The sequence below is a fragment of the Lissotriton helveticus genome, chromosome 2_1 (genome assembly GCF_964261635.1).
Source record: "Lissotriton helveticus chromosome 2_1, aLisHel1.1, whole genome shotgun sequence".
NCBI classification, from domain to species: Eukaryota; Metazoa; Chordata; class Amphibia; order Caudata; family Salamandridae; genus Lissotriton; species Lissotriton helveticus.
Genome location: NC_136059.1, coordinates 359,744,743 through 359,756,680, shown reverse-complemented (window position 1 = coordinate 359,756,680; position 11,938 = coordinate 359,744,743).

The following is an 11,938-nucleotide window of genomic DNA, read 5'->3' as shown; positions in this document are numbered from 1 at the left end:
ACAGAAGAATACGGGGGACAGGGCAAGAGACAGGATATGCACGTAAGAACCGCTATAATGGAACATTGGCGCCAAAGCATATGGATCGATGCTAACAACAATACAATATACATTCAATGTTGAGCGCCAGTTCTCAGGGCCTGCCCACCCGGGAATCAGGATATCATAAAAAGCATAAGCCCTAAATACAAGTACACGATAAGAATCCGAATGATTACTCTGTCGAGTGGCCATTTATGTCGAGAGTGCTCAGAAAGTTTGGTTTGGGCGAACCCTTCTTACAGATGTTAGGTGCCTTATATTACAAACCTAAGGTCAGGCTGCGAATAGGCGTAACGGACGCTTTTGACATTGGCAGGGGCACCAGGCAAGGTTGCCCCCTTTCCCCTTTGCTATACGCCCTGGTGGCCGAACCCCTTGCATGTGCACTCCGAGAATACCATCGAAACGAAAGTATTAGCTTCCCTACGTATAAGATCTGTATTTCCACTTACGCGGATGACACACTATTGTATATTCGCGACCCAGAGACAAACCTTTTGCCGATGCTAAGGGAAGTGGTCCGGTTTGGGGCCCTTTCGGGGCTGAGGGTGAACAGGAGCAAGTCGGTGGCGTTCCCGCTGACTCCAGTGACACAGCAATTTGACATGGAATACCCGTTACAGTGGTCAGATACTTGGGGATCCAACTGCATCCTGATCCCAACATATTGGTACGGGAGAACTATGGAGTCGCCCACACTAGGTTGGTCGAGGATGTGGACAGATGGTGCAATATCCTATTATCCCTAATGGGTAGAATCGCCCTCATGAAAATGATAGTCTTGCCCAGATTGTTGTTCCTTTTTAGCAACATCCCGGTGATTCTGTCTAAAGCCTTCTTTAAAACGCTAACCCAGACTCTCATAAGACTGGCCTGGGGTGGTAAACAGCCCCGAGTGCAGTGGCGAGTTCTCATGCTTCCGTATGACCAGGGTGGATTAGGTGCCCCAGATCTGGAGAGATACTATAGAGTTGCACAAGCTGCACACCTGCACACATGGATCCACGGGGATCGCAATATTCCACATGTGATCCTGGAGCGTCTGTTTACGGACCCACTCCCTCCCCCAGCCACAGTGTTCGAGCCGTCCTCTCGCTGTGTGGGTTTACTAGACTCTATAACAACAACGAACCATGCATGGCACGCATTGGTGAAAGACCAGGACTGCGTATTGCTATACTCCCCGCTAGCTCCGATTGAGTGGAGCGTTTGGCTGGCTCCGTTGCGTGAGAAAGGGGTCATGTGCGCACTCAAACAGTTGGGTATCTCCATGATGGGAGACCTGTTTAGGGACGGAAAGGTCGGGTCCTGGGACCAGATTGCTCCCACCGGTGTAGCGGTGACACTGTTACAGCGCTTTCACTTTAACAGAGTTCGGGCTGCATTCCAGGAGCTTCTGGGTCCGGACATGGCCGAGCCCCCGGAAATTCCGGAACTAACGTATGTGATTAATACTTCTTCATCGCGCAAGCTGATCACTCATTTATTTAAAATAGGATTTTTCCACAGGGAACAGCAACTCTCGTAAGCCCGGATGGCGTGGCAGCGCGATCTGCAACTACAAATAGACGATGCGATGTGGAAATACTGCTGCCAAAATACTAGGAAGCTATTGCTTAACGCCAGACATAGATTGATTCACTTTAAATTCTTTAAATTCTTACAGCGTGTATATTACACCCCAGAACGCTTACATAGATATGTGCTCCGCCCTACCTCCGAGTGTGAATGCTGTCATGCTCCTATAGCGGACTTTCTACATCTGGCGTGGAACTGCCCTGGAATAAACAAGTTCTGGGAAGACATTTTCTTAGAACTCCCTGTGGACCCGGCATTGGCACTGTTGGGACATTCCAGGATACTCCCGGTGGCGATACGTCGCATGGCTGATATGGGCCTTCTCATGGCCCGGCGAGTAATTGCACTTTGCTGAATGCGTGGTCCCTTGCCGACGAAATGCAGATGGGTCAGAGACATGCTATACTGCTGTACCCAATCCCAGAATTATAGTGACCTCCTACCACCCGGTAATAGGCCTAAGAATTTCTGGGGTCTATATCAAACTTATCTATCCACCAAAGATAGCGCAGACCCAGTTCGGGAGGAGACGGATAATGACGTGGAGCTGCAAGAGGAGGTAGTTGACCCCGGTGATTAAACACGCATTTCTCCACTGTCAGGGGGAGTGATGGGGAGAAACTCCAACAGCCCTGCACGAGGGACAGACGAGGCTCCCCCGGGGCGGGGGGCGGTGCTATACACACCTAAACATAGCTGCACACAGAACTAGAGGGTTGCCAGCGGGATCGGGGCTTTGGCTAGTAGAGACGGGTGGGGGGAGGTGGGCGCGTGACCAGCATTAGTACTGACATGATGGGTTTGAGCACTAATCTACTTATTAATAGGACAAACAATGAGCGGGCAGGCAGTTTGGGGGGGGTGGGGAGGGGTTTTTTGGGAACGGTTTAGGCATTGTTACACGGGTAGACTCATTTCTGGCACACACTACTACTTACGACCTAACGCCAACATGTACACTCAGCTTATCTCATCTTTGGGGGCAGAGGGCGGGTTTGGGGGACGTAGACACGTTACGCAAACTGAGTCGACTGTAAGCCCTATGATTCACGCCGCCGGACCTCCGGGTTGTCGGCCTCTTGGCTGTGGTTGCTTGCCATATAAAGTGCGTTCATACTGCCCTGGTTTGCTGCCGGCCCCTTTGGGTTGTAGGCGGACAGATGTGTGTGTTTGATGATACCCAATAAAGGTTTTGAAAAGCAAAAAAAAAGAGAAAAAAAAGAATCCGAATGATTCACAAGCTATACTGATCCTTTAAGGAGGAGAAAGGGAAGGAAAGAAAAAGGCCATAGAAATAAAAAAAAGGCAAAATAAAAAAAACCTTTCCAACCCCCCCCCTGCACCCCTGCAAATGGCTACAGCCTAACCCCACTAGCGGCGTGCCTGTCGCCCCTAATAACTAAAACCCTAAAAGTAGGAAAAAGAATGGAGGAGGGCTTATCCGTTTGGGTTCCCAGCCCCTTTAGTCCCCCCGCCAGAAACAGACACTCCCTATCACTAAAAGACCAACGTATGACAACACTTATAGAAAAAATTAGGGGGCACCGTAATACACCGCCCAGCCTTTTAGATCAAACAGTTGCAGGTCGAACACCCGTAAAAGTCACTCCAACCCGTCCCGACCTAGTTGATCTTAACCTTGGCCCTTCCGAATCAGCACACGAACCCCCCCCCCCAGCGAGACCCAAAGGCACACAAAGGAGTAATAGAGGAGAAGGGAGTCATCAAGAATCAATCTATGGCGACTCGTAGGCAGTGAGTCCATAAGAACTTCAGACGCAGAAGAACTCTCCCTCCTAGATGGACAGTCCCAATGTATCTTGCCCAGGAGTCGTAAAGTCACCAAGAAAGGAGAAGACGACCACAAAATGAATGGAAAGTCAAGAACAAAAGTCTCCGGGAGGGGAACGCCTTTCGATACCTCCAAAGTCGATAGTGGTGGAAGGTTCGGCAATACACTGACGACCTCGGGAACACCTTCCTCCAGGGCACCATCCGATGGTTTCAATACTTGCTTCCTCACGGGGTTCTCGCACGGAGTCAAAATAGCCGCGGTTTGAATGGCTGCAGATTGCTGTTCCAACAGTAAGGCTGGGTCTGGTTCCTCCAGGAGCATCTCAGATAGGCGCGTGTCCAATTTGCACAATAAGACATCCACATGTGAATGAAACGCCCTAATTTCTGCCAATATTGACCTCAGCGATGGCTCAAGCACCATTCGATCCATAATCTCACACCCGACACCAATCACAATCACCTCCCCGGGTGAATCTGGCATCCTCAGGGGGGACAAACAGGATCACGAACGTGCTGATGCGGAGGGTGACCAGTCTTTATTCGCAGCCACGGTCAACCCGGTTAAGGCCGCAGGCCAGAGACCCCGACTCACCGAACCCCGGCGGGCCCAATACCGGGTCCGCGGGACGGGGACCCCCACCCGCAGCCAACAGCAAGCAGAGTCACTCCTCCATCGATGCTGAGCAATAGAAACGATCGCCGCCAAATTCGGGCTTAAACAAAGCCTCCACTCCGATTGACCGGACCCAGCCTGCGTCTCCCGGCCGATGTTGTTGCACTGCAGCCCGGCTGTCAAAGTACTCGAGGCCCCGGCTTCACCGCTGGAGTAGGCCACAATCTTCAACTCGATGTAATTTCGTCAAACCAGCCGATAAAAGTTCCCGGATTTCACCATCGGAGTGCAGAACAGTTCATGTACACAGAGGCTAGGCGTAAAAGCAGGATAATGTACAGGATATTGCGGCGGGATATGGAGGTCGGCGGATCCGGGAGCCTAAGCAGCCAGCTCGTTTGCTGACGTAGCTCCTCCTCCAAATAGTAGTACATTGTTGGGATAAGAAGGTACAACAAAAACTTCTTACCATGAGAAATCCAAATTTACTTGAAACAATTGATATAGTAAAAGGGATTGAAGTGTCACATAAAGCACTGAAAGAACTTACTCATAAAGATGCAAGTAGTGTATTAAAAGTTTTAAACAATATCCCCAAAAAATAATACAAAGGTGGGTTCTTCTCACAGAAAAATATTTGTTTTAGGTGTGGTTATCCCAATCATGGACCCAATTGTCGTACTTGTCCTGCCAAAAATGTGGAATGTAAATTGTGTAACAAGATTGGGCACTTTTGCGAAAGTTTGCCAATTACCTAAAGATAAGATCAATTCAGTTCCGGATGGGGATTGTGATGACAGTTCAGATGAGGAAGAAGGCTGTGTAAGGGGAATGAGAGATATGATTGTAGTCGTTCAAGAGGATGAATCTGACTGTGTTGATCCTTACGAAGATATTGAGGTTGATGGAAAGAATTTAAAACTCCTTATTGATTCTGGAGCAAGAATGACAATGGTGACAGATTAATTATTTGCTGAAGTCTGGGGAAGACGCGAGTTATTCCCTCCAGACAGGAACCCAGTTACATATGATGGTAGGAAAATAGAATTGTCTGGATATTTTGAATGCCAGCTCAGATTTAAAAGTCGCACCATTTTTGAGAAAGTGTATGTTGCTAAGAAAGGGTTAAACATACTTGGGTGGTATCACCAAGGTCTTTTTGGTATGACCCTCAGACCTGGTACAGATGTTCAAGTCTCTTTGGTAACTGAATGTGAGCAAAACAAAGAGTCATTTGATAAAACTGAAAGCAGTATCAAATGGATTAAGGATTTCCCAGCAGTGTTTGATGACAAACTAGGTAAGATTAGAGGGTTCAAACACAAAATTAAAGTAAGACATGACGTAATGCCAGTGACATATAAGTTGAGGAATGTACCATTCAGTGTGCGTGAAGATTTAGCTAATATCCTCAAAAAAATGTGTGATGATGGCGTGATAGAACCCATTGAGTCTTCCTTATGGTTAAGGCCACTGGTTATCGCCAGGAAGAAGAACGGCCAATTGAGAGTGTGTGTGGATTTAAGAAGTCTCAATAAAGTTATTTGGATTGATTCACACCCCCTGCCTAGAATTGATGACATCATAAGTACATTCTCGGGTGCTAAGTTTTTTTCAAAAATTGACTCAGCATCTGCCTATCATCAGGTTGTACTTGAGGAATCGTCACGACATTTGACTGCTTTTGTTTCTCCTATGGGCACCTATCATTTAAAAGAATGCCGTTCGGCCTTGCGTCGGCTGCAGCTGTGTTTCAGCGTGTGTTAGAGCATGTTTTAGAAGGAATTGATGGTGTGGTAACCTTTCAGAACGATATCCTAATAGCAGGTGAAAATATGTCTATTCATGACAAACGCATGCGTACAGTTTTGGAGAGGTTAAAAAAATACGAGGTTGTTGCAAATCGTGGTAAGTGTGAATTTGCAAAAAGTACTATTGAATATTTAAGGCATGTAATTTCGGAAAAGGGAGTTGAACCTAGACCTGGCCTAGTTGATGCTATAGTTAAATCCCCCACTCCCAAAAGTAAAGAGAATGTGGCTTCATTTTTAGGAATTTGTGATTTTTTTTTCTAAATTCATTCCAAATTTCTCTGCCAAAACTGTTGGATTAAGAGAATTATTAAAAAAAAGAGAAAAGTTTTAAATGGAAAAAAAATTGTCAAGAAGAATTTGTTAATCTTAAGAAAGAAATTGTTTCAGCAGGTGTTCTTGCACCTTTGACCCTATACAACAATGTATCATCACAGTGGATGCAAGCAATGATGGTTTGGGCGCTACTGTTACTCAGATGAAAGGGAAAATTGAAGTAACAATTGGTTTTGCGTCTAGATCTTTGAGACCTAATGAAAAAGTATTTTCTGCTATAGAAAAAGAACTTTTGGCATGCTGTTGGGCTGTCGAAAGATTCAAGTGCTTTGTTTGGGGGAGGAAGTTTACTCTAAAGACTGACCACAAACCCTTGGTCAGCATTTTGAGTGGATGCACCATTAAAGATCACACACCAAGAATTGCTAGGTTAAGTTCTAAACTTTTGCAATACAATTTTGAAGTGGAACACATCCCAGGTGGAAAGAACGTAAGGGCGGATTATTTATCCCGTTCACCTTTAAGTTTTTTGGAGTATGCAGAAAATTATGATGAGAATGATGAGGGATGTTTAATTGCTTGTATTGACGTTTGCCATGACACAACATTTACAGAACAAGAGTGGATGTTGGAATCATCAAAAGATTTTGAGTTGAGTAAAGTAAGAGAATATGTAGTGAATGGTTGGCCAAAAGACAAAGTTTTATCACAAGAACTTCAACCTTACTTTAAAATTTTGGATGAATTGTCAATAGAAGAAAATGGAATGTTGGGACGAAAAGACAAGTTTATTCCACCTGTCTCTTTGAGAGATAAGATCATTGCGTATGGTCATGAAGGACATTTAGGGCAAACCATAACAAAAAGAAAAATCAGAGACTGTTATTGGTGGCCTGGGATGGACTCTGCCATTATTGCAACTGTTCGGGCTTGTGTTATTTGTGCAACAAGCGAAAAAAGTCTCAAGACTGAAGCTGTTCCTCTTCAACCAGTAAGTTTACCTGATTCTGTGTGGTCTAAACTTACAATAGATTTTATTGGTCCTTTTACAGTTCTTCCTCGGAAGTTCAAATTTTCTATTTTAATTGTTGACTATTACAGTAAATGCAGGGAAGTAAAATTTGTTGAAGAGGCAAACACTATTAGTGTTATAAGATTTATGAGAAACTTATTTTTGAGAGGTTTCCCAAAAGAAATTGTAACAGACAATGGTGTGCAGTTCATCTCTAAAGAGATGAAAAGTTTTCTTGACTCTAATGCAATTAAACATAAATGTGTTGCCTTATATCATCTGCAAGCAAACGGTTTAGTGGGAAAATTGAACCGTACATTGGCAGAGTGTATACAGTGGGCTATTCAAAATAAGATTGATGTGTCTATAGCTGTTGAAGAAATGCTTTGGTGGCATAGGTCTTGTCCGAATGCTGTTTCTGGTCTCTCACCTTTTGAAATACTACGAGGACGCCCTTCTGCAACAAGGTTGTGTCCTGCATGGCTAAGAGAGTGCCAGAGCAACAATGTACATATGTTAAATGTCGACAAAGTTGTGAGACCAAATGTGGAGAAGTTTCAGACTAAAATGAAGAGTCATTATGACACTGTGCACAGAGTGAGGTCTAAAGAAAGAGATTTATGTGTAGGTGATTGGGTTCGGGTAAAATATCCCAATCCCAATGAGGAAGAGGTGTGGCGCCGCGGCCAGGGCGACTGACTCCGGAATCTGGGGATCACGGTTCGATCCCCGGCACCGGCGGCAGATTAGCCCAGCACCATGTGACTCTGGGCAATAGCTTGCTTAATCTTCTCGACGGCCCCCAGCGCCTAGAGACCCTAACGGGTGATTGTGCGCTTTACAAATGTGGATATTATGTATTTATTATATTAATCATGTTCTTAAAGGGATGTCTAAATTTAAACCTCCTGTCAGAGTTGAAGTTGTGACAAGGAATGCAGTGAGAACTAGCAGGAACGAGTGGTGGAACAAGGGAAGAGTTGTGAAGGTGCATTCTCATGATGTTCCTCCTCATGATCTTTCTTTTTCTTCACATTCGTCTTTGCGTTCTCGTGTGGTTCCTTTTTCATCTTCTTCGTCGTCTGACACTGAAGTTTCTGAATCAAAATCTTCAGTTCATCCTTTGTCTGAACGAAGGAATAATAGACGGAACATTGTTAAACCTTTGAGATTTCGTGAATGAAATTCTTTTATTTTTCTCATATTTTTATTGCGTGCATTTAGTTTATCATTATATTTATGTTATGTTTATTCTGAACATTGTTTGCATTATTTTATTGTAAAGAGGGGAGATATTGTGGTGATCTCATGTTGACTACATTCCAGTGATGTAATGCTGGAATGTAGAATGTCTTAGGCAGGTTCTTGCTGGACAGATTCTTGGTTAGTCAGTTACTTGTGGACTGCTGAAGCGGTGGGCAATAAATACAAGACTTGAAGTATAACTGTATGCTGTCTCTTCTTATACTTCACTACAAATTGTTAGAGGTAGGTGACCTAGTGAAGACTTGAACCAGAGGCCTGACTTTGGGTCAGCTCAAGGTCCTCTTGAGACCCCAACGAGCCAAGCTTTCATGTGGCTTCTGTTAGCCACGAACACTCTATCATGTTGTTAATATAGATATTGATGCATTTGTCGACAAACATGAACTATCGTCCTTATTAGTGTAACAGAATCACCTGTCCTGAACTCCACATCTACCTTGACAAACAAGTATGCAGTAGGGCAGGCCCTGGGACCTAGGCCCGGGATTACTGATTGATGGGTCACAGGTGAGAAGGTGGATAGCTGGCAGGCGAACAATAGGGCAGGAAATTCTTGATCAATTTCACAGATAGGCGCAGCAACATAACAATGGTCAGGAGAGATTGCCACAAAAAAGCACCCATGGATGGTGGGGGTACGCGCACCTAAATCCACAATAAAGTGATGCCACACGAGTTAGGAACACAAAGCCAATCAGGGCCTAGTACACGTTGTGATCACGCACTCCCCATGCCAGACATCTGGACACAGTCACCACTGGCCACACTGTGTCCACGCAGGTCAAGACTCACCTGTAGTAACCATAGGCCATTCATTTATGAGCCTAAAGGCAACAACCAATATTCCTCACCATATATGGTACACCGGAAACATTTTATTACCTGTTGTAATATTGTATATTAAGAAAGGTCAAACTTCCTACACTAGATGGGGTGGGCGACAGGCACTCTGCCTTGTTGGGGTGTGGAAAGTTGTAATTCCACTGGCAGCGGGGCAGGGAGGGGGGTAAGGGGATTGGGGATAGTTGGGTTTTTAATTGTTATGGTTCTTTTAACGCAGAGCATTCAGAGTAAGAAGCTTTAATCAGAAACAGATTCTATGGTACTCATGTTGACCGTTTGCTGGGAAAAATGGAGTGGGTGGAAACCTGTTAGTGTTGATATGTCCGATCACCCCTTTGGATGAGAGGGGCTATTGGCAACAAGATTATCCGCACTATTTATCCCCTCAACTCTCCACCACTGCCCAACATGACAGACACGAGAGACATGAAGCTATCCATAATGACATAGAACGTTAATGGGTTAGAGAGTAAGATAAAAAGGGGAATAATTTTACAGTACCTTAAACGGCAACTTCCAGATCTAGTGCTGCTCCAAGAAACACACTTAGTAGGTAATAGTTGCAAGGCTCTTAACAGATTGGGATACACGCTTCTGGTCCACGCAGGTTTCACGTCAGGATCTAGAGGCACAGGTATACTCCTAAGTAAAACTCTCACCCTTACACCCACTCGGGTGTGGAGTGATCCGCAGGGTAGATTTGTTGTGCTAGAGGCGATGTGGGAGGGCAGACCACTTAATGTAATCTCAGTTTATCTTCCACCATCACGGTGTAGAGCTGCACTGCAAGACCTTGGCAAAATTCTTGTAGGTCTCTGTTGGACTTGGCCTTTTCCCCCCAAATTTTTCGCTTTTGACCCCCTTATCTAGATTGTCTCCCCCATGGGATTAAACCTGTATAGGCCATGAGTGTTGTGAGACACCTTTGTGTAAATGTAATTACATGTAATAATATGAGCACTTGTAAAATCCCCCATTTTAAAACTGCACCTGACTGAAATGTAGTGTTTTTAAAATGGATGCCATGGCCCTGGGTTTTGCCACTGGACTGACATAGGTCAGCGGACTAGATAATATTACCCAGCTACCCCTAGCTTTTGGAGGGAAAGCCTGGCACCCAGGGTGCTCACCCCCTCCCCTAGAACCAGTTTAGGCTAGATGTGCCAACATTCTAGAAGGTCCTGGCACTGCCTGGGAGGAGGGTATAAATAGGGAGAAGTGTCACCAGAGAGTCAGTCAGCGCTGGGACAAGGAAGGGAGGGGACATGCTGTGAGGTGCTACCGCCACGTGGGCCTGTGAGCTGGGCCCTGCACCCCTAGAACCCCCCCCTCTGCTGTCCCCATGGGCCCCTGACAAGGGAGGGCCCCTATCCAGGTCACTGACGCTGTTTGACCGGGTATCACGCCAGCGCTGTGTGAAGAAGCGCCCAGGAGGCGAGGAGTGTGCCCCTGAGGACCTGCTGTGGGACTGTCTGCCCCTTTGAAGCACAATGGGGAAGATCGTGCCCCCAAAAGAAATGCTGCTGGCTGAGGTGCTGTGAGGCCCTGTGAAAGCGCTGGGCCCTGGGACTGTTGTGGCCCCCTAGTGCTGTAAAGCCTATCTGACAAGCGCTATAACTGCGAAGCGCTGAGGAAGTGCTAGATTCCTGCCCCCTCTGCGTAGTCTGAGGAAGGAGCTGAGGTTGTGGGCAGAGGGAGGAGCAGTGCGCTGTGAATAGCGCCGTTTTCGCTGTTTTCTGAGGAGACTGGCAGCCTGTGAATAGCGCTGTTGTGGAGGTGCGCTTTGGCCGATATAAATAATTAATTAAAAAGGGAGCCTACCCCTTGTTGCCGCCAGAAATCACCGCCGCGGCCCGGCGCTGTTGTGGGGACCCCCCACTGGGGTGGTTATCGTCGCGGCGGCCCCCGGTACCAGGAGAGGGCCGCCGAAGTGAAGGAAGGGCTGCGTTAGGCCCTGAGGCCGTCAGGTTCCCCCATCACATGACGGGGGCTCGGCCGCGTCATCGGCCCGCCCCCGCCGCGCACTGATTGGCCTGCGCGGCCGTGACCTTGGAAGGCCGCGCAGGGATTGGCGGACGGCCGGGAAGGCCAGGAGTAGGGGAATCGAAGCCCCGGGTCCCCGTGAGGTAGGAGGGGGACCCGGGTGAAGCTCCGTTGCGGGGCCCCCGCGCCTTTAAGGGAGCCCCGAGAGAAGCGACCGGAGCGGGAGGCCACCCCGCCGGTCTGTGCCCCACGCGAGGGGCCGGTGAAGAAGGCGGGGCCGGGGCACACTGTCGGTGCCAGCCCGCCTCCCGACCAGAGGCGACCGGAGAAGGGAGCCCAGAGAGTACTGCGGGAGCCGTGCGAGGTGGGAGGAAAGCCAGGCAGGCTTCCCCCCACATGTGCCGAGACACTGCGTGTGTCCCCTGAAGCCTCTCTGAGGTTGTATTGGAACGCCGGGCCCCTGTGAGGGAAGGAGGCCCGGGTGAGGCGAGTGCGGCTGCCCAGAAGTATAGTGGCCCCCGAGAGGAGGAGGGGCCCGAGTGATGCCGCAGGGAGGAGGGGCCTCGAGGCACATTGCCGGTGCCTGCCCCCATCCTTTGGAAAGGAGCCCTGCGTCCTGATGAGGAGAGCCCGGGTCCCTGAGAGAGGAGTGAAGCCAGCAGGAGTTGTGTAGCGGGCCCCCCCCCATAGTGAAGAGGGAGCCCCGGTTGCGATACT